This window comes from Schistocerca americana, chromosome 8 (assembly GCF_021461395.2).
Source record: "Schistocerca americana isolate TAMUIC-IGC-003095 chromosome 8, iqSchAmer2.1, whole genome shotgun sequence".
NCBI lineage: Eukaryota > Metazoa > Arthropoda > Insecta > Orthoptera > Acrididae > Schistocerca > Schistocerca americana.
Genome location: NC_060126.1, coordinates 406862583 through 406887271, shown reverse-complemented (window position 1 = coordinate 406887271; position 24689 = coordinate 406862583).

The following is a 24689-nucleotide window of genomic DNA, read 5'->3' as shown; positions in this document are numbered from 1 at the left end:
TACTATTCGAGTGGGCTCATGAACTAACTGCTCGAAATAATTTTCAGAGTATGCGTTTAGCACAATTTCGGATGATATTTCATGCGTACTTCCGGAACTGAACATGTATTTTCGCCAACATATCGAGGGTAAATTAAAGTAACCACCAACTCTTATCGTATGAGTCGGGTACGTGTTTGAAATCAAACTCAAGTTTGTAAGCTCCCCACAAAAAATGAAATGATATTATTTTAAATGCAAATGGTCATTGAGCTGAGTGTAAGCTCCCCAGAGAAATTTTGAAACACAATAATTGAATGTTAACCAGAATAGAACCTAATGTAACCTCCCAGGAAATAAATTTAATGACAATGACAATCAAATAAGAATTAGCAATCTGACCCTAGTGTAAGCTCCCCACAAAATGAAAGTCAATTCAGTGATAAGAAAATCTCAGTGACAATGAAAACGCAAATAGACCGAAATGTCGATCTTAGGCCCTGTTCAATAATTAAACTGATATTCTTACCTTAGTAAAACTGCATCTGCTCTTATTTTTCGCCATAGCTTGGAGGAAATTCATTGCAAAAATTTTGAATTTAAGGGAAACTTTTCTTTAAGGAATAGCAAGGGAAATATTTCTTTCATTAAAGGATTCTTTGTTGAAAAATTGCTTTGAAAACAAAATTATTATTGGGGCGATTCTTGGACAAATTAGTTACAGTTAATTTACATCATTAGCTGAGCGCAATGCTGCTTCATTACCTTATTTAAAAATAATATACCTCGTCCTGAATCTTGACCAGAGTGCCATGTCGACGCCCGCCGACTGCTCACACACAACTGCGACTCTCTCTCGCGCGCTACCACCACAGACTATGTCATCTCGGATGCGCTACTACTCTCGAACTCTAACTCGCAACTGAACTGTCTCGTAACTCGACTGCCACAGAACTGAACTCTCGCGCGGTCAAGCGCAGACTAGCAACTCTCTGGTCAAAGATTTTATCATGCCTCACCATCGCTGCTACATAACATACGTGTTTCAAGTTTTCTTTGAACTTTTCAGCAACTGTATCATCTGAACTGGGAGGTCGGTAAAAGGATCCAATTATTATCTTATTCCGGTTGCCAACTATGACCTCTACCCATACTAACTCGCAGGAGGCATCTACTTCAATTTCGCGACAAGTTAAACTACTTCTAACAGCAACAAACACGACACCGCCAATCGTGTTTAGCCTATCTTTTCGGAACACCGATAGGTTCTTCGCAAAAATTTCGGCTGAGCTTATAACTAGCCTTAGCCATCTTTCAGTGCCTATAACGATTTGAGCATCAGTGCTTTCTATTAGCGCTTGGAGCTCTGGTACTTTCCCAACACAGCTACGACAATTTACAACTGTTATACCAATGGTTCCTGTAACTATGTTCTTCCTGTGTTCAGCCTTCACCCTTTGTGACTGAAGCCCATATTGTGTTTTCCCGAGACCCTCTAACCTAAAAAACCGCCCAGTCAACGCCACACAGCCCCTGCTACCCGTGTAACCGCCTCCTGCGTATAGTGGACACCTGACCTAAGCAGCGGAACTCGAAACCCAACCAATCTTTGGCGCAATTGTCCCTTATTTAGTTCGCATTTATTGAGAATATCTGTTCAGCACAGAGTCTCAAGCGACTGGAAAAAAGCGCAGGTGAGTGTATAAGATGGGTAAAAGAACGGATCTGTAAAGTTGCAGACCAATATCCTTCACATCGGTCTGCTGCAGAATTCTGGAACATATTCGGAGTTCGAATACAGTAAATTTCCTAGAGACCGAAAGGCTCATGTCCGCAAATCAGCACGGCTTTAGAAAGCATCGCTCGTGCGAAACTCAGCTTGCTCTTTTCTCATTATATACTGGGAACTATGGATTAAGGGCAACAGGCAGATCCCATATTTTTAGATTTCCGAATAGCATTTGACACAGGTGCCCCACTAAATACTGTTACCGAAGGTACGAGCATATGAAATACACTCCTGGAAATGGAAAAAAGAACACATTGACACCGGTGTGTCAGACCCACCATACTTGCTCCGGACACTGCGAGAGGGCTGTACAAGCAATGATCACACGCACGGCACAGCGGACACACCAGGAACCGCGGTGTTGGCCGTCAAATGGCGCTAGCTGCGCAGCATTTGTGCACCGCCGCCGTCAGTGTCAGCCAGTTTGCCGTGGCATACGGAGCTCCATCGCAGTCTTTAACACTGGTAGCATGCCGCGACAGCGTGGACGTGAACCGTATGTGCAGTTGACGGACTTTGAGCGAGGGCGTATAGTGGGCATGCGGGAGGCCGGGTGGACGTACCGCCGAATTGCTCAACACGTGGGGCGTGAGGTCTCCACAGTACATCGATGTTGTCGCCAGTGGTCGGCGGAAGGTGCACGTGCCCGTCGACCTGGGACCGGACCGCAGCTACGCACGGATGCACGCCAAGACCGTAGGATCCTACGCAGTGCCGTAGGGGACCGCACCGCCACTTCCCAGCAAATTAGGGACACTGTTGCTCCTGGGGTATCGGCGAGGACCATTCGCAACCGTCTACATGACGCTGGGCTACGGTCCCGCACACCGTTAGGCCGTCTTCCGCTCACGCCCCAACATCGTGCAGCCCGCCTCCAGTGGTGTCGCGACAGGCGTGAATGGAGGGACGAATGGAGACGTGTCGTCTTCAGCGATGAGAGTCGCTTCTGCCTTCGTGCCATAGATGGTCGTATGCGTGTTTGGCGCCGTGCAGGTGAGCGCCACAATCAGGACTGCATACGACCGAGGCACACAGGGCCAACACCCGGCATCATGGTGTGGGGAGCGATCTCCTACACTGGCCGTACACCACTGGTGATCGTCGAGGGGACACTGAATAGTGCACGGTACATCCAAACCGTCATCGAACCCATCGTTCTACCATTCCTAGACCGGCAAGGGAACTTGCTGTTCCAACAGGACAATGCACGTCCGCATGTATCCCGTGCCACCCAACGTGCTCTAGAAGCTGTAAGTCAACTACCCTGGCCAGCAAGATCTCCGGATCTGTCCCCCATTGAGCATGTTTGGGACTGGATGAAGCGTCGTCTCACGCGGTCTGCACGTCCAGCACGAACGCTGGTCCAACTGAGGCGCCAGGTGGAAATGGCATGGCAAGCCGTTCCACAGGACTACATCCAGCATCTCTACGATCGTCTCCATGGGAGAATAGCAGCCTGCATTGCTGCGAAAGGTGGATATACACTGTACTAGTGCCGACATTGTGCATGCTCTGTTGCCTGTGTCTATGTGCCTGTGGTTCTGTCAGTGTGATCATGTGATGTATCTGACCCCAGGAATGTGTCAATAAAGTTTCCCCTTCCTGGGACAATGGATTCACGGTGTCCTTATTTCAATTTCCAGGAGTGTAGATCCCCAGACATGTAGTGGCTCGAAGACTTCTTAAGTAATGGAACAGAGACAAGGGTATCGTCAGGAGTGCCCAGGGTAGTGTGGTAGGACCGCTGTTGTTTCCTATATATACACTCATGCTCATAAATACATGGTGAAACAGTGCTCTGGTGGGCGGTTTGCGGGTTTAAATCACGTCGGGGAATGACCATGCGGTGCATTTGACCTGCGGCCATCACACGGTGGCGCTGGCACCAGTCCACAAAGTGTGATCTCAAGATTATGGCAACGATTCCAGCAGATAGGAAACGTGTCCAGGCGCTACAGTACGGGACGTCCACAGCGTACAACACCACAACAAGACCGATATCTATCAGTGCCCGTAGACGGCCATGGGGTACTGCAGGTAGCCTTGCTCAGGACCTTACCGCAGCCACTGGAACAGTTGTCTCCAGACACACAGTCTATAGACGACTGAACAGACATGGTTTATTCGCCCGGAGACCTGCAAGATGCATTCTACTGACACCTGGTCACAGGAGAGCCTGTAAAGCCTGGTGTCAAGAATGCAGTACATGGTCATTGGAACAGTGGTCCCAGGTTATGTTCAAGGACGAGTCCAGGTGTAGTCTGAACAGTGATTCTCGTCGGGTTTTCATCTGGAGTGAGCCTAGAACCAGATACCAACCCCTTCATTTCCTTGAAAGGGACCTGCTGTATGGAGGTTGTGGTTTGACGGTGTGGGGTGGGATTATGATGGGTGCATGTACATCCCTGCATGTCTTTGACATAGGAGCTGTAATAGGTCAGGTGTATCGGGACGTCATTTTGCAGGAGTATCTCCGCCTTTTCAGGGGGTGCAGTGGTTCCACCTTCCTCCTGGTGGATGATAACGCACGGCCCCACCGAGCTGCCATCATGGAGGAGAACCTTGAAACAGAAGATTTCAGGCAAATGGAATGGCCTGCCTATTCCCCAGACCTAAACCCCATCGAGCACGTCAGGGATACTATCGGTGGACGTATCGCTGCACGTCTTCAAACCCCTACGACACTTCAGGAGCTCCGACAGGCACTGGTGCAAGAATGGGAGGCTATACCCTAGCAGCTGCTCGACAACCTGATCCAGAGTATACCAACCCATTGTGCGGCCTGTGTACATATGCATGGTGATCATATTCCATATTGATGTCGGGGTACATGCGCAGGAAACAGTGGCGTTTTGTAGCACATGTGTTTCGGGACGGTTTTCTCAACTTATCACCAATACTGTGGACTTACAGATCTGTGTCCTGTGTGTTCCCTATACGCCTATGCTATTAGCACCAATTTTGTGTAGTGCCATGCTGTGTGGCAGCACATTCTGCAATTATCCTTAATTTATGAGGATGAGTGTAGATAAACGATCTGGCGGACAGGCTGGGCAGCAATCTGCGGTTATTTGCTGATGATGCTATGGTGTACGAGAAAGTGTCGAAGTTGCGTGGCTTCAGGAAGATACAGGATGACTAAACAAAATTTCTAATTGGTGTGATGAACGGCAGCTATCTCTAAATGTAGAAAAACTTAACGCAAATGAGTAGGAAAAACGAACCCGTAATGTTCGGATGCAGCATTAACAGTGACATGCTTGGCTCAGACACGTTGTTTTAATATCCAGGTGTGACATTGCAAAGCTATATCAAATAGACGACCATTTGAGGATTGTAGCAGGGAAGGCGAGCGGTCGACTTCGGTTTATCGCGAGAATTTTGGGAAAGTGTGGTTCATCTGTAAACGGACCGCATGTAGGACGCTGGTGCTACCTGTTTTTGAGAGCTGCTGGAGTGTTTGGTATCCTTATCAGATCAGATTAAAGGAAGAAGTCGAAGTAGTCCAGAGGCGAGATGCTGGAACGAATAACACGTAAATATTAAGGAGACGCTTCGGGAACATAACTGGAAATCCCTGGACGGAAGGCGACGTTCTTTTCGAGAAACACTATTAAGAAAATTTAGAGGGAAATATTTACGAGAAATTAGGGCTCATACGGAGGCACATAGACAGTTGTTTTTCCCTCGTTCTGTATGCTAGTGGGGCAGGAAACAAAATGACTAATAGTGGTACGGGGTACCCTTCGCTGTGCACCGTACGGTGTCTTGCCGAGGGTGTATGCAGATGCAGATGTAGACCAGGACTCGAAACCAGAACCTTACCCTTTACAGCCGATATCCGATTGAGTTACTGGCGGACGTGAAATTTTCAGGACGGGTCCTCTCAGTCGTGCCTAGATAGCTCAGTCGGTAACAGAATTAAATTGCGACTATTGAAAGGTCCAATTATGAGATCTGATGCGTATCAATTAAATATTCCCGGATTTTTTCTCAGTATTTTGAGATGTTTAAAAGTGAACCTTATTGACTGAAGAATGCATTTGTAATTATATGCCTTCCTCGGCTTCTGAAGAAGTATATTTTCTTTCTCTCTGTATTTTCTGCATACAGGTGACCCTTCTCTTCTCTTGTCCTTCCTCTGTCTTTGTTATGATTCAAAGTACCCTATCTTGTTATTGCCCATGGACTGTTTCCACAGTTATTATTACAGTTAACAATTTTTTCGACTATTTTTCCCTTTTAATTCACGTCTAATTCCAGTTTATACACCTTCCCTGGGCTGTTCGGGGGTAATTACTTATCTCCTTAAGCAAACTGTATCAAGCAGAAATCTGACATAAAAATCTGTGTTCCACACTGGACAATAACATACTGTTCTAAAATGGACTATTTCGGTTTTTGCATTAGACTGTAGTATTCTTCCTAATTTTTTGCGTAGGATCACTGTAATGGAGTTCTGAGAACAAAATATTTTTTCAGAGTGTCAGTTTACTCTATTTTCAAATTTATCTGCTGCAACAGATAATAAAATTTCGGAAGTACCGAAGAGAGTAGGGTACGTATTTCCCTGCATTTATTTTGTTATTGCACTCGTACTTTTGCTGTCTGTTGAGTCAACAAGCACTCATAGAAAGCATTTATAGTTGCCAGTTTTATTATTATTTCTTTCCTTTCTCAGATGTTTGTTGTTGTTGTGGTCTTCAGTCCTGAGACTGGTTTGATGCAGCTCTCCATGCTACTCTATCCCGTGCAAGCTGGTTCATCTCCCAGTACCTACTGCAACCTACATCCTTCTGAATCTGCTTAATGTATTCATCTCTTGGTCTCCCTCTACGATTTTTACCCTCCATGCTGCCCTCCAATACTAAATTGGTGATCCCTTGATGCCTCAGAACATGTCCTACCAACCGATCCCTTCTTCTGGTCAAGTTGTGCCACAAACTTCTCTTCTCCCCAATCCTATTCAATACTTCCTCATTAGTTATGTCTGGTTAAAAATGGAAAGCGACGCGGACCTTGATCAAGCGTGACTTCCTTTTAACTGTACGGTATATGTTACATTGCATTTAGGAACTTTTGGGTAATTGAACATGTATCAATAATTACAGATTTCTGTAGTTGTATATATACGTTTGGATGTAGCTGTATTGCGTTGATGTACTGGTGGATATTGTGTGGTATGACTCCTGTAGTTGATAGTATAATTGGTATAATGTCAACTTTATCCTGATGCCACATGTCCTTGACTTCCTCATCCAGTTGGATGTATTTTTCAATTTTTTCTCCTGTTTTCTTCTGTATATTTGTTGTATTGGGTATGGACATTTCGATTAGTTGTGTTAATTTCTTCTTTTTATTGGTGAGTATGATGTCAGGTTTGTTATGTGGTGTTGTTTTATCTGTTATAATGGTTCTGTTCCAGTATAATTTGTATTCATCATTCTCCAGTACATTTTGTGGTGCATACTTGTATGTGGAAACGTGTTGTTTTATTAGTTTATGTTGTATGGCATGTTGTTGATGTAATATTTTTGCTACATTGTCATGTCTTCTGGTGTATTCTGTATTTGCTAGTATTGTACATCCATGTGTGATGTGATCTACTGTTTCTATTTGTTGTTTTCAAAGTCCGCATTTATCTGTTGTGGTATTGGGATCTTTAATAATATGCTTGCTGTAATATGTGGTGTTCATTGTTTGATCCTGTATTGAAATCACGAATCCCTCCATCTCACTGTATATTTTGCGTTTTCTTAGTCACGTGTTGGATGCATCTTGATCGATGTGTGGCTGTGTTAGATGATATGGGTGCTTACCATGTAGTGTTTTCTTTTTCCAATTTTTCTTTCTTTGTATCTGCTGATGTTATGTGATCTAAAGGGTTGTAGAAGTGGTTATGAAATTGCAATGGTGTAGCCGATGTATTTATATGAGTGATTGCTTTATGTATTTATCTAGTTTCTGCTCGTTCTATAAAGAATTTTCTTAAATTGTCTACCTGTCCATAATGTAGGTTTTTTATGTCGATAAATCCCCTCCCTCCTTCCTTTCTGCTTAATGTGAATCTTTCTGTTGCTTAATGTATGTTATGTATTCTATATTTGCGGCATTGTGATCATGTAAGTGTATTGAGTGCTTCTAGGTCTGTGTTACTCCATTTCACTACTCCAAATGAGTAGGTTAATATTGGTACAGCATAAGTACTTACAGCTTTTGCCTTGTTTCTTGCTGTCAATTCTGTTTTCAGTATTTTTTTACTCTTTGTCTATATTTTTCTTCTAGTTCTTCTTTAATATTTGTATTATCTATTAATATTTTTTGTCTGTATCCTAGATATTTATAGGGATCTGTTTTTTCCATCGCTTCTATGCAGTCGCTGTGGTTATCCAATATGTAACCTTCTTGTTTAGTGTGTTTTCCCCTGACTATGCTATTTTTCTTACATTTGTGTATTCCAAAAGCCATATTTATTATTATTATTATTATTTACTTCACTACGATAATGTGGAACCAATCATCTGTAATTGGATGTTCTTTCTACTTTTACCAAGAAAGATTTTTTTTAATTATCTCTTGTTTACATAAGTCACATAATACATTGATGTATGCTTCCCTTAGCCACATCTTTTGTCCATCATAAAATCTGCCATTGTGTTTAAGTTCACATTGTGGTGTCTAAGAAATATTTGCCTCAGATGGAAAGAACGTGAGCACAGCAGTTACTGACATACGTTGTCTTCTTCCACAGTGAAAAATAAATTATTCTTCAACGAATTGCTTAAGTCAAATAGCAGAGATCATACTGTTCAAACGAGAATTTTCAGAAGTAGGATGAAAAAGAAAATGTTAACAGCATGAAACATCCGCTGTAAGGAGTCTGACAGTTGCAGCAGAAACTATTAATTTTTGAGATAAGTGATAAATAAAAGCATGTTTTAGCGTAACATAAATTACTGAAGTGAAATAAAAAGATAAAAAAGTCTTTGGTAATAGCTATGTCTCCAGTCAGTACTTTCACATGTAGTGAAGTTGTAAACAAAGAGTTGTATCTTAGTATAAGAATAGCGATTCAGATTTATTCATCTAAATGCTAAATGAGAGTAGGTTCCAACAACAAATTTCCAGTGTTACAGCCATTTGTCACAAGCCGATTAGAGGAGGGGTGGGGGGTGGGGTCTGGTGTTGTACCTTGGGACACTTTTCGCGCCTTTTGTAACAGAAGACGTTCTGCAATAGAAGCTTAATGTGCTTTCTTATTCAGTTTTTAAATAACGTCATTCACTTTTTATGTACTGCAGTCTTTTTCTGAAATTACAAAAATTGTTCCAGATAATTGAGATCTTTCCAAATGTAAAAACATGTTTCAAGGCACAACATGGTCATGCACCTAACAATAAATATTCTACTGAATTTAAAATTTTTATAAGAAGTCAACACCAGCAGCTGCAACGTAAACTTTATGGGTATTTGTTTGTATTTAGCAATTTCTGCAGAACAAGCTTACCTGTTTCGGCTTACATTGCGATTTCCAAGAGCACATCAGGTGAAGTTGATGATCATATGGCATCCCATGGCAACTGTAAGGTGTCAAACAATTATCACGAAAAATTTCGTATTACAAAAGCTACAAGATTATAATGACATTATTTCATAACAGACAGCTAACAGTTCGCCCCTGATGACATATGATCGTCAACTCCACCTAGCCGTGCACTTTAAAACGACACTGTAAGGTGAAACAGACAAAATTGTTGTGCAGACATCGCTAAATGCAAGCAAATAAAGACTGCATTGTAACTACTTCAATTGAGTTCTTATAAAATGTCGTATTTCGGCTTATTTCGTGTTGTAGGTCTTACTGACAAAAAATAAATTTAAAAGCGTTGCAACCAATAAAATCTTGCCAATAGTGTATACAGTTGTCTATCTGTTACATTATTACTGTACTACCCAGGAATAATTAGTGTGTGAAATCACCTTAAGCAGAAGCTTTATCAAAAACCAGTTACAATTTAAATACATTTTGAGATTGAAACTATTAGAAATGAACTCAAATTTCCATTTTCCAGGCAGATAAAATTGCTAAGACACTAACAAAACAAAATTAATTTGTAAATATCCGATGCTACATGGTGAAAGACCTTCTTCTGTTTCAAGGTACAAAGACGATGCTCGACAAAGTGTGGCTTTCGGTATGTACATTGTACAACTAGTTTTAAAAGTATATAGAATTTTCCTCACCATAAAATTCCTTAACTGTAGAATTAGCTATATATTCCAAATAGTTTTAATATATTTTACATCCATTTCATGTGTAGAACTCTAAATATTTACAAATGCTGCACAAAACACAACCTCATACTAGCAACAACAAAAACTGTACAAAACTTCTTATGGCGGTCTCTTTCATATGATTCTAGAATCAGTCATTAGATTCAAGTACCGATAAAAAACATCGTGTGTTCTTAAGTATACTATCCTCTAAGAACAACAGTCCCTCCTACAACAAAATTGATAAAATGTGGAAGAGAACTGAAGAACTACTGTAATACGAAAAATAACCTGAAAATGCTTTCATAAATATTATTGTGATGGAACGTAAATGCCGCACATTTGCTAGCGAACTTTGGCTAGGATCGGGGTGTGAGATAATAGTAATATTTCTACAGTTCGTTTAGAGTTTTAAAAGTACAAATGGTAAAAAAAGGACCTCAAAAACATTACGTTATAAATAACACTAAAAATGCAGTTTTATGTGGTCATAGCAAACAAATATTTGACAATCGGATATTTGTAATGCATATTCAGGATCAAAGATATGCATAACATAGTGATGAAGAACAGGCTGAAGTACAGAAGAATACTTTAAAAGAACTATGAGCACTGGTATAAGCATAGTAAGTGAGGCTAATTCAAGAGAAAAAGAATAGGAGGTATGAAAAAAGAAACACCAAAGGCAACAGACAAAAATTTTGATATAAGAAGGACAGAGGGAAAGAAACTATCAAAAATTGCCTAAATCTCTAGCTAAGAGAAAGAAAAAAGAATATATCAGATATTATAGGAATTAGCTGTGTAAATTACATTGAAAATGAATCAATAGTAACTACTAAAAAGCGAAGCACAATAGCACCAGAAAAAATAATTTCATTGTAAAAAATAAAAGTTAAAGTCACGATGCAAGTAGGGAGGATAAATACCATTACACGAAACTGGAAATTAAAAGTTTTGATTGAAAACTAAAATGGAATAGAACTTTTAGAATTTGAGAGAACTGTAGAGAGATGCTAGGAATGCCTCTAGAATTTGTAAAAGCATTCACTATTGTCAGGAACCACAACAGATTAACACAATAATTAGGAAAAAAGTACCCAAATTCAAAACAGTCTAAAAAGCAACAGATGCCGATAAGCGCTGACACCAATAAGGTGTCAGAAGCTGTGATGGTTTTTTGTTTATTCTACAGAATATACTACACAGGAAACAGCCAATGGATTTCCAAATAAGCGTTACCTTCACACTGCTACAGAAAGCACCATCTGATAAATGTGACATCACATTAGCATTACATCGCATGTTTCAGAACGACAAGACGGATGTACAAAGTAACGCAGGAAAATTTGTTGTATAGTAGACGATGTTCTCTCAGGTTTCAAAAAGCTACATTTGTCTAGAAATCAATAACACTCCTACACTAAAAAAAAAAGAAATAATGAACGTGGATGTCTGGTAAGTGCTTGTGCAGTTTAATGTTGTGTTGCTATAGACGAGAGGAAGGAGATGGTAGAAGCCAGTGCCGAAAGACTACCTAGTCTTCTCGAGTAGTCCCACTAACGGTTCATCGTCAACAGTTTCGGTGCCCTCACTCTGTGAGACCTGGCGAAAACGCTGGAATTTAATCCAGCTCATTGGGCGTCGTCTGTTGATCAAAAAATTTACTCCTCCCACTGCTAGTCAAATATTGGGAACGTCACAGCACAACCGTGCGTGAGTCATGTGAACTACGGGGTTGGGACGATGAGACTAAAGACAAATAACGCGTTCGATTAAAATCAACGGCTTCTGAATAACTATTAGGTAAGATCGTAGCGAAGGGACAATACTGTTGAATGTAAGAAACAGGATAACAAACTGCAGTTCTTCATTGAATAAATGATTTCTGTTAAGAGTTGAAGCTTCCAGAACTTTTTCGAATTTCATGAAAATGTTTTCATTCTTACATAGCGTACAGCTGAAAGTTAAACAACGCGTGGAATACGCAACCATTAAGAGACATTTCAGTATGAGTGCTTCCTTCTGTCTCCCACCGTCTACTGCCTCTATTCATGCAGAGGATCCACATCAGCCTCTGACACGAGCTACAACGAGCCTAAGCTGGTTAAGCTTACGAAAGCCGTCGTCAAGGCCCTCTGATGTAATACAGAGGAAATCACTGCACAGGCAGAGGTTTCGCCATCACGGTTTCCATCGGCCCTTTCACAGTGCGCATAAATGTTTCGTAAAACAAGACCGTTCAAAGTTTGATGGAATGTAGTTTCATCTAACCGAATGCGTTTACAGAGGGTCAAATTTATACACCTGGTAGAGTTAGCACTTTGAGATAACGAACTAATGACCGGAAATGAGTATTTAGTTTTTCATTCATTCGATGAACGTACAAGTCAATGAGATTTCCAGTCCCCAAAAACTCGCGTACCAAGAAACTGGCAGAATAAAAAATAAGTGTAATCTCTCATACTGCCAAAGTAATGTTAACAGTATTGAATCATATATTGGTTCTTATCATAGAAGAGAACGAAGGGGAAGAGTACTTTGGCTTCAGAAAAGAGGTGCTATTCGAATAATTAGTGATTGGTGAAACCGAACCTCACAATAACCCCTGGGTTCGGTGTGGGGCGGCGTTGGAGTGAGTGGATTGCTGTAGCCTGTTATGAGGTTGTGAACCACTGAGAGCTACGGCTGCGACGAAGCCTCTCCGTCGTTTCTAGGTCATCAGTTCAATACAATACAAGATAGGAAGATTTTGCTCCTACACCCAGACAGTTACACCGCTATAAACTGGAGACGCTGTACCGCAACTCCTGCAAAAAAAGTACAAAATACTCACTTGAACATGACTGAAAGGTTGTCAACCGAAATATCGTCGCAAGAAGACGACGTAATCTGGCTGCAATCCCGAAGCATCATGAAATACCCAATTTACGATTTGCCTAATGTCTGCGTCATTTCGACCGTAAATATTTGGACACCCTGTCACGAACTTTTGTGGTGTATCGTGATATATCGAACTGCCTACGTTAGTACTATTTTTCTTTAATTCGGGAGGAATACGGTTCATTCATAAGACGGACGTCCTTATTTAGCTATTCCGCTCCTTTACTTAATTATATATGGCGAATGTCTGGGCAGATCTGCAAACAGCTATGGACGATATCATTATCCGTCGTCCGCAGCTCGTGGTCGTGCGGTAGCGTTCTCGCTTCCCGCGCCCGGCTTCCCGGGTTCGATTCCCGGCGGGGTCAGGGGTTTTCTCTGCCTCGTGATGACTGGGTGTTGTGTGATGTCCTTAGGTTAGTTAGGTTTAAGTACTTCTAAGTTCTAGGGGACTTATGACCTCAGAAGTTAAGTCCCATTGTGCTCAGAGCCATTTGAACCATTATCCGTCTTTGTCCCACTGCGTACGTGTGACGATCTCCAGCAGTCACACGGTAGACCAGATGTTAAATTATAATCTTCCTTTAATATTTAAACAACGTATGGAAGCTTGTTCGTCGTAAAATGCTTCCGGTCTTGAATAACGAAAGGTCGAATGTTTGGTCACCTGTCCCAGATCTACATCCATATACCATAAGCCACCATACGACACATGGCGGAGTTTACCGTTTATCACTGCCAGTTATTCCACTTTCACTGTCAAAAGCAACGTTAGAAAAACGACTGTATATGTGCCTCCATATGTGTCCTGATTTCTTGTACTTTCTCTTCGCAGCCCTTACACGAGATGTATGTTGTTGGCAGTAGCATGGTTCTGCAGTCTGTCGCAATTGCTGGATCTCTAAATTTTCTTAGTAGTCTTCTTCTCTACATGGATTCCCACTTGAGATCACGGAGCTTATCCGTAACACTCGAGTGTTGTTAGAAACTGCCGGTAATATATTTAGCACTTGCCCGCGAAAGGCAAAGGTCCTGAGTTCGAGTCTCGGTCGGGCACACAGTTTTAATCTGCCAGGAAATTTAATATATTTAGCTGCTCGCCTCTGAATTGCTTCGATGATCTGTGTGTCACTAATGTTCTGAATGTCATCTTCTTTGTAGATAAGCTACATCCGCATCTACAAGGCTACTCTGAGGTTCACATTTAAGTGTTTAGCCGGTGATTCACCAACCACCTTCAGACTGTTTACCCACTGTTCCACTCCCTAACAGCGCGCGGCAAAACGAACAGTTAAATCTTTTAGTACAAGCTCTGATCTTTCATCTTTACTTACGATGATCATTTCTCCCTAGGTAGGTGGGCCTTGACAAAATATTTTCGCATTCGGAGGAGAAACCAAGTCTTAGAAACTTCGTGGAAACATCCCGCGTCAAAGAGAAACGCCTTTGAATTCATGACTGCCACCCCAGGACGCGAATCTTATCCGTGACACTCCCGCGCCCCACTCCCACCACCGACCCACACACACACATACTATTTCGCGATAATACAAAACAAGTTGCCCTTCTTTGAACTTTCTCGATGTTCTCCGCCAGTCCTATCTGGTAAGAATTGCGTACTGCGTAGCAGCAGTCTTGCAGAGGACGGAGAAACGTAGAGTAGGCAGTCTCTTTAATAGTCCTTTTGCATTTTCTAAGTATTCCGCCACACAACATTATCTATGTGATCGTTATAATTTAAGTTACGCGTAACTGTAATCCCCATCTATTTAGCTGAATTCACAGCCATTACATTTTTGTGATTTATTGTGCGACCGAAACTTAACAATTCCTTTTAGTACTCACATTGATGATCTCACATTTTTTTATGATTTAGAGTCAGTTGCCACTTTTTGCACCATACAGAGATATCTTATCTATATCATTTCAGCAAGGAGCTCTGCACCCTGTTCAAATGGCTCTAAGTACTATGGGACATAACATCTGAGGTCACCAGTCCCCTAGACGTAGAACTACTTAAACCTAACTAACCTAAGGACATCACACACATCCATGCCCGAGGCAGGATTCGAACCTGAGACCGTAGCAGTAGCGTGGTTCCAGACTGAAGAGCTTAGAACCGCTCGACCACAGCGGCCGGCTGCACTCTGTTCTTCAGACTGTTTGTGCACACAGGGTATTAAAAAAAAGTGTCGAATATTTTGAGAGATGGTAGTAATCGTCAAAACCAGAAAAGAAGTCCAATAAACATGGGCTCTAAAATGCATACCTGAAGAGCCATGAACACTTGTTCAACTTCGCTACTGTGGAACATGTTTCTTCAACTGAAGAAATGTTCATAGCATTTAACGAGCGCATGTATACTAGAAATTTTTTTTCTTGTTTTGATCCATACTATCTACTCCCAAAATATGGAAAGCAAAGAGATTGATGAAGAAGAGATTTGTTTCAAAGTATCGGAGATGAACAAGTGCTCATAGCTATTATGGTACGCATTTTAGCGCCCATGTTTACACGACTTTCTTTCTTGTTTTCATCGTTACTACCACCTCTCAACATATTTTAACACCTTGTGTAGAAAACAAGAGCGGTCCTATCACACTTTCCTGTGACACTCCTGACGATACCTTTGTGTCCGCCTAACACTCGCTGTCCACTACGAAGGACTGTGTTCTGGAACTTAAAAAATGTCCAGGACGAAGAACTGTGTTCTGGAACTAAAAAACCTTCGATTTGCTCCCATATCTCAAGCCCTATTCCGTATACTCCGACCTTTGTGGACAGTCTGCAGCATGATACTTTTCAGAAATCTAGGAATATGAAATCTGCGTACTGCTGTTCATCCATGATTCGCAGGATATTGGGCTCATATGTCGAAAGAAGCTTTTCACTCTGAAGGTAATTTACTAAGTTCAACATTAGGGTATGGTCAAGAATTTTGTGACAAATCGACGTTAAGGTTATTGGTTTGTAATTGGTTCAAATGACTCTGAGCACTATGGGACTTAACATCTGAAGTCATCAGTCCCCTACAACTTAGAACTACTTAAACCTAACTAACCTAAGGACATCACACACATCCATGCCCGAGGCAGGATTCGAACCTGCGACCGTAGCGGTCGCGCGGTTGCAGATTGTAGCGCCTAGAACCGCTATACCACACCGGCCGGTTGGTTTGTAATTCTATTGATCTATTCTTTTACACTTCGTATAAAAGATCCATGAACCATGGACCTTGCCGTTGGTGGCCAGGCTTGCGTGCCTCAGCGATACAGTTAGCCGTACCGTAGGTGCAACCACAACGGAGGGGTATCTGTTGAGAGACCAGACAAACGTGTGGTTCCTGAAGAGGGGCAGCAGCCTTTTCAGTAGTTGCAGGGGCAACAGTGTGGATGATTGACTGATCTGGCCTTGTAACACTAACCAAAACGGCCTTGCTGTGCTGGTACTGCAACGGTTGAAAGCAAGGGGAAACTACAGCCGTAATTTTTCCCGAGGGCATGCAGCTTTACTGTATGGTTAATGATGATGGCGTCCTCTTGGATAAAATATTCCGAAGGTAAAATAGTCCCCCATTCGGATCTCCGGGCGGGGACTACTCCAGAGGACGTCGTTATCAGGAGAAAGAAAACTGTCGTTCTACGGATCGGAGCGTGGAATGTCAGATCCATTAATCGGGCAGGTAGGTTAGAAAATTTAAAAAGGGAATGGATAGGTTAAAGTTAGATACAGTGGGAATTAGTGATGTTCGGTGGCAAGAGGAACAAGACTTTTGGTCACGCGAATACAGGGTTATAAATACAAAGTCAAATAGGGGTAATGCAGGAGTAGGTATAATAATGAATAAAAAACTAGAAATGCGGGTAAGCTACTACAAACAGCATAGTGAACGCATTATTATGGCCAAGATAGACACGAAGCCCACGCCTACTACAGTAGTACAACTTTATATGCCAACTACCTCTGCAGATAACGAAGAAATTGAAGAAATGTATGATGAAATAAAAGAAATTATTCAGGTAGTGAAAGGAGACGAAAATTTAATAGCCATGGGTGACTGGAATTCGGTAGTAGGAAAAGGGAGAGAAGAAAACGTAGTAGGTGAATATGGATTGGGGGTAAGAAATGAAAGAGGAAGCCGCCTGGTAGAATTTTGCACAGAGCACAACTTAATCATAGCTAACACTTGGTTCAAGAATCATAAAAGAAGATTGTATACATGGAAGAACCCTGGAGATACTAAAAGGTTTCAGATAGATTATATAATGGTAAGACAGAGATTTAGGAACCAGGTTTTAAATTGTAAGACATTTCCAGGGGCAGATGTGGACTCTGACCACAATCTATTGGTTATGAACTGTAGAATAAAACTGAAGAAACTGCAAAAAGGTGGGAATTTAAGGAGATGGGACCTGGATAAACTGAAAGAACCAGAAGTTGTAGAGAGTTTCAGGGAGAGCATAAGGGAACAATTGACAGGAATGGGGGAAAGAAATGCAGTAGAAGAGGAATGGATAGCTTTGAGGGATGAAATAGTGAAGGCAGCAGAGGATCAAGTAGGTAAAAAGATGAGGGCTAGTAGAAATCCTTGGGAAACAGAAGAAATATTGAATTTAATTGATGAAAGGAGAAAATATAAAAACGCAGTAAATGAAGTAGGCAAAAAGGAATACAAACGTCTCAAAAATGAGATCGACAGGAAGTGCAAAATGGCTAAGCAGGCATGGCTAGAGGACAAATGTAAGGATGTAGAGGCTTATCTCACTAGGGGTAAGATAGATACTGCCTACAGGAAAATTAAAGAATTCTTTGGAGAAAAGAGAACCACTTGTACGAATATCAAGAGCTCAGATGGAAACCCAGTTCTAAGCAAAGAAGGGAAAGCAGAAAGGTGGAAGGAGTATATAGAGAGTATATACAAGGGCGAAGTACTTGTGGACAATATTATGGAAATGGAAGAGGATGTAGATCAAGATGAAATGGGAGATACGATACTGCGTGAAGAGTTTGACAGGGCACTGAAACACCTGAGTCAAAACAAGGCCCCGGGTGTAGACAACATTCCATTAGAACTACTGACGGCCTTGGGAGAGCCTGTTCTGACAAAACTCTGGTGAGCAAGATGTATGACACTGGCGAAATACCCTCAGACTTTAAGAAGAGTATAATAATTCCAATCCCAAAGATAGCAGGTGTTGAAAGATGTGAAAATTACCGAACTTCAAAATGGTTCAAATGGCTCTGAGCACTATGGGACTTAACATCTATGGTCATCAGTCTCCTAGAACTTAGAACTACTTAGACCTAACTAACCTAACGACATCACACAACACTCAGTCATCACGAATTACCGAACTATCAGTTTAATAAGTCACAGCTGCAAAATACTAACGCGAATTCTTTACAGACGAATGGAAAAACTAGTAGAAGCCGACCTCGGGGAAGATCAGTTTGGATTCCGTAGAAATATTGGAACACGTGAGGCAATACTGACCCTACGACTTATCTTGGAAGGTAGATTAAGGAAAGGCAAACCTACGTTTCTAGCATTTGTAGACTTAGAGAAAGCTTTTGGCAATGTTGACTGGGATACTCTCTTTCAGATTCTGAAGGTGGCAGGGGTAAAATACAGGGAGCGAAAGGCTATTTACAATTTGTACAGAAACCAAATGGCAGTTGTAAGAGTTGAGGGGCATGAAAGGGAAGCAGTGGTTCGGAAGGGAGTGAGACAGGGTTGTAGCCTCTCCCCGATGTTATTCAATCTGTATATTGAGCAATCAGTGAAGGAAACGAAAGAAAAATTCGGAGTAGGTATCAAAATCCATGGAGAAGAAATAAAAACCTTCAGGTTCGCCGATGACATTGTAATTCTGTAAGAGACAGCAAAGGACTTGGAAGAACTGTTGAACGGAATGGATAGCGTCTTGAAAGGAGGACATAAGATGAACATCAACAAAAGCAAAACGAGGATAATGGACTGTAGTCGAATTAAGTCGGGAGATGCTGAGGGAATTAGATTAGGAAATGAGACACTTAAAGTAGTAAAGGAGTTTTGCTATTTGGGGAGTAAAATAACTGATGACGGTCGGAGTAGAGAGGGTATAAAATGTAGACTGGCAATGGCAAGGAAAGCGTTTCTGAAGAAGAGAAATTTGTTAACATCGAGTATAGATTTAAAAGTTAGGAAGTCGTTTCTGAAAGTATTTGTATGGAGTGTAGCCATGTATGGAAGTGAAACATGGACGATAAATAGTTTAGACAAGAAGAGAATATAAGCTTTCGAAATGTGGTGCTACAGAAGAATGCTGAAGATTAGATGGGTAGATCACATAACTAATGAGGAGGTATTGAATAGGATTGGAGAGAAGAGAAGTTTGTGGCACAACTTGATTAGAAGAAGAGATCGATTGGTAGGACATGTTCTCTGGCATCAAGGGATCACCAATTTAGCATTGGAGGGCAGCGTGGAGGGTAAAAATCGTAGAGGGAGACCAAGAGATGAATACACCAACCAGATTCAGAAGGATGTAGGTTGGAGTAGGTACTGGGAGATGAAAAAGCTTGCACAGGACAGGGTAGCATGGAGAGCTGCATCAAAGCAGTCTCAGGACTGAAGACCACAACAACAACAACATATAATAAAGCCCTCTGTCAAAGTTTGAACTGGCTCAATTACACTGAAAAGTTTCTTTGCAAACTGGTACACCTGCCTAATATTGTGTAGGGCCCCCGCGAACACGCAGAGGTGCCGCAGCACGACGTGGCATGGTCTTGACTAATGTCTGAAGTAGTGCTGGAGGGAATTGACACCATGAATCCTGCAGGGCTGTCCATAAATCCTTAGAGTACGAGGGGGCGGAGATCTCTTCTGAACAGCACGTTGCAAGGCATCCCACATATACTCAATAATGTTCATGTCTTGGGAGTTTGGTGGCCAGCGGAAGTGTTTAAAATCAGAATAGTGTTCCAGGAGCCACTCTGCAGCAATCTGAGCATGTGGGGTGTCACATTGTTCTGCTGGAATTGCCCACGCCCTTCGGAATGCACAATGGACGTGAATGGATGCAGGTGATCAGACGGGATTTTTCTTACGTACGTTCCTTCTGTCAGAGTCGTATCTAGATGTATCAGTGTTCCCATATTATTCCACCTGCACATGCCCCATACCATTACAGAGCCTTCATCAGCTTGAACAGTCCATCGCTGACATGCAGGGTCCATGGATTCATGAGATTGTCTCCATACCTGTACACGTCCGTCCGCTCTATACAATTTGACACGAGACTCGTCCGACCAGGCAACATGTTTCCAGTCATCAACAGTCCAATGTCGGTATTGAAGGGCCCAGGCGAGGCGAAAAGCTTTGTATTGTGCAGTAATCAAGGGTAAACGAGTAGACCTTCGGCTCCGAAAGCCCATGTCGATGATGTTTCGTTGAATGGTTCGCACGCTGATACTTGTCGCTGGCCCAGCTTTGAAATCTGCAGCAATTTGCGGAAGGCTTACACTTTCGTCACGCTGAACGATTCTCTTCAGTCATCGTTGGTCCCGTTCTTGCAGGATCTTTTTCCGGCTACAGCGATGTCGGAGATTTGATGTTTTACCGGATTCCTGATATTCACGGTACACTCGTGAATTGGTCGTACGGGAGAATCCACACTTCACCGCTACCTCGGAGATGCTGTGTCGCATCGCTCGTGCAGCGACTATAACACCATGTTCAAACTCACCTAAATCTTGATAACCTGCCACTGTAGCAGCAGTAACCGATCTAACAACTGCTCTAGACACTTGTCTTATATAGGCGTTGCCAACCGCAGCGCCGTATTTTGGCTGTTTGTCTATCTCTGTGTTTGAATACGCATGCCTACACCAGTTTCTTTCGCGCTTCAGTGAAGTAGCGAGATGTTTTCAGTAGGAGTTCCACATGTGTGTGTTCTTTTAACCTCTTTACTGTGCCACATTATTCCACTTTGCGATTTGCGTCCCCACTAAATTAAAAATTTGCATACCACTCAGGGAAAAAGAGAAAAAAAAATTACTGTGTTTTAGGATTTATAAATAAGCTCTAAGTCGCCGACTTTTAGTTAAGTTTTACTACGGGTCTGTACTGCCTCTATTTTAATATGTTCCTTTACCTCTCGTAATGTACTTTTAGCGCTTTTCATGAAACTTTCTTACAATGTTTTATTTTCCCCTTTTGCATTTAAATCACGAATCCAAATTGTGAATGGTCGGGCTAGTTGATCCCACGCTGTTCTTTACGTCAACTGATGGCAGTACTACGCCGATCTAGTGTTTGCTACTCTATGCTCTGCGTTCGCTGGTGGCATACCGCGTCCTATACTCGCCCATCGCGGCGCTCGGGGTCACAGCACAAAGTGTAGGCGTCCTGATTTTCATTGCATATTTCATTACCCAGGCAGTCGTCCGTTGTATTGTCTGGTGTTGCTTTAGCACTGATTTAGAGCTTACCGCAACTAGCCCGACTGTTGTTTTCTAAAATGTTTTATGTAACTTCTTCTTAGTGTTCTCATATGCACTACTGCGTGTAAAAATTACTACCAGTTCGGTGTCTTGTTTATTTTCAGTATCGCAACTGCTGATAGGCATCTAACAGCCCGAAACCGATAATAGTTTAAGCATTAAGCATTGGAAAATAAAAAGAATCTTACAAATGAAGTGGTATTGTCAACCTCTACCATAATGCTCAGTTGCGGATGTTTCTCCAGCATAATTGTTTGTAATACGCAAAACAATATATATATATATATATATATATATATATATATATATATATATATATATATATATATATATATATATATATATATACTACTGGCCATTAAAATGGCTACACCACGAAGGTGACGTGCTACAGATGCGAAATTTAACCGACAGGAAGAAGATGCTGTGATATGCAACTGATTGGCTTTTCAGAGCATTCACACAGGGTTGGCACCGGTGGCGACACCTACAACGTGCTGGCATGAGGAAAGTTTCCAACAGATTTCTCATACACAATCAGCAGTTGACAGGCTTTGCCTGGTGAAACGTTGTTGTGATGCCTCGTGTAAGGAGGAGAAATGCGTACCATCACGTTTCCGACTTTGATAAAGGTCGGTTTGTAGCCTATCGCGATTGCGGTTTATCGTATCGCAACATTGCTGCTCCCATTGGTCGAGATCCAATAACTGTTAGCAGAATGTGGAATCGGTGGGTTCATGACGGTAATACGGAACGCCGTGCTGGATCCCAACGGCCTCGTATCACTAGCAGTCGTGATGACAGGCATCTTATCCGCATGGCTGTAACGGATTGTGCAGCCACGTCTCGATCCCTGAGTCAACAGATGGGGACGTTTGCAAGACAACAACCATCTGCACGAACAGTTCGACGACGTTTGCAGCAGCATGGACTATCAACTCGGAGACCATGGCTGTGGTTACCCTTGACACTGCATCACAAACAGGAGCGCGTGCGATGGTGCACTCAACGACGAACCTGGGTGCACGAATGGCGAAACGTCCTTTTTTTGAGATGAATCCAGGTTCTGTTTACAGCAACATGATGGTCGCATCCGTGTTTGGCGACATCGCGGTGAACGCACATTGGAAGCGTGTATTCGTCATCGCCATACTGGCGTGTCACTCAGCTTGATGGTGTGGGGTGCCTTGGTTCCACGTCTCGGTCACCTCTTGTTCGCATTGACAGCACTTTGAACAGTGGACGTTACATTTCAGATGTGTTATGACCCATGGCTCTACCCTTCATTCGATCCCTGCGAAACCCTACATTTGCACGACCGCATGTTGCACGTCCTGTACGGGCCTTTCTGGATACAGAATATTTTCGACTGCTGCCCTGGCCAGCACATTCTCCAGATCTCTCACTAATTGAATACGTCTGGTCTATGGTGGCTGAGTAACTGGCTCGTCACAATACGCCAGTCACTACTCTTGATGTGTTGAAGCTGCATTGGCAGCTGTACCTGTACACGCCATCCAAGCTCTGTTTGACTCAATGCCCAGGCGTATCAAGACCGTTATTACAGCCAAAGTTGGTTGTTCTGGATACTGATTTCTCAGGATCTATGCACCAAATTTGCGTGAAAATGTAATCACATGTCAGTTCTAGTATAATATATTTGTCCAATGAATACCCGTTTATCATCTCCATTTCTTCTTGGTGTAGCAATTTTAATGGCCAGTAGTGTAAATAAAAGATTCTAACTACTGAAGGCACTAACTACTGATAGGCATAGTTAGCAAATGAAAGATTTTGATGGAGAACAAACAATGTATTTACCTTAATAGTGTTCAAAAATCATTATATATATATATATATATATATATATATATATATATATATATATATATATATCAGTTCATGACATCCAAGCTTACAAATTTCGTTTTTGTGACAGACACATGTCCAGATCGTCCGCTCTCAAAACTCTGCCACCTCTCTCCCCACATCCACCACTGCTGGCGGCTCACCTCCAACTGCACAACGCTACATGCTGTTCACAAAGGTTGCATCAGCTCTGACATTTGGCCTTGCTGTGGTAGCTTTCGACATTATAATGCAATTAAAGTAATACAGCAAACAAAAGGGAAAGCTGTCACACTCAGAAGATCAATACTACAGTGATAACTACTAAAAATCACTTTAATGAAAACAGAAAAGTATTTAAATTACCACAGATAGGATATTTGTATAGATGCAAATTCAAACTTCTGAAAATGTCACAGTGTAATAAAATACCTATACTGCAATTAAGGACACAAAGTAGCATGTACCTGAATAATAACTGTCTATCTAACCATATAACACTGCAAAATTCAAGAACCAAGAATACTTTTAACTGGAAGTATATCATTAGCAATGGCAAAAATCTCTTATTCTAAGCACAATATAACATTACAAATGCATAAAATGGAAGAATCTCATTTGCACTACACACAGTAAAATACTTGTCGCAAATCGATATTCAGAGTTGCAGAATATACACGAAACCTTATTCCTGCTCAAACAAACTTTAACTGTTCTCCAGAGAATTTGTTTGTGTTGCCCATTGGCAATAAAAACACAAAACAAACTGTGTTGCTGTAATGGCATACAGTGTCTACTCACTTCAATTGTTGCATCATAAATCTTGAAAGTAATTACAAAGTCAAAGTCTATAATTGAAATTTTAATTTATGTATTGTTGCAAAACAAAACAAAATATAAATATGCAGCCTGGCAGGGTAGCCAGCTGAATGTATAATCTGCAGGATTTCTAAACTCGTGTTTGTATGTGTCTTGTTGGTATCTGAGAAATTTGTAAAACATATTGATACTGACATGTGTAAATCTATGTGCAGAGCAACAGAACAGTGTTAAAGTGCGAACAAAAGTACGTGAAGGACACATTACATGTTGTCAAATTCAGGCTAGCCAATACATCAAACAATTCACCTGTGAGAGAGCAGTCTGTTTTCAGTAAAATTTATCTATGCTGTTTGACTGAAAAATAAATTACTCAGATGAAAAATGTTGGCTCTGAATACTGTTTATCTTTAGTGTTGCATCAGAACTGCTATTGTAATTACACAGCATAAATATATATATATATATATATATATATATATATAAATTAATGCATCTGACTTCGTGTTAAAACTGCTCGTAGAATGCTCGTGTGTCCTGTAATCCCTTATACAAGGGTGAGTCAAATGAAAATCTTAAATATTTTTTTAAATATTATTTATTGTGCAGA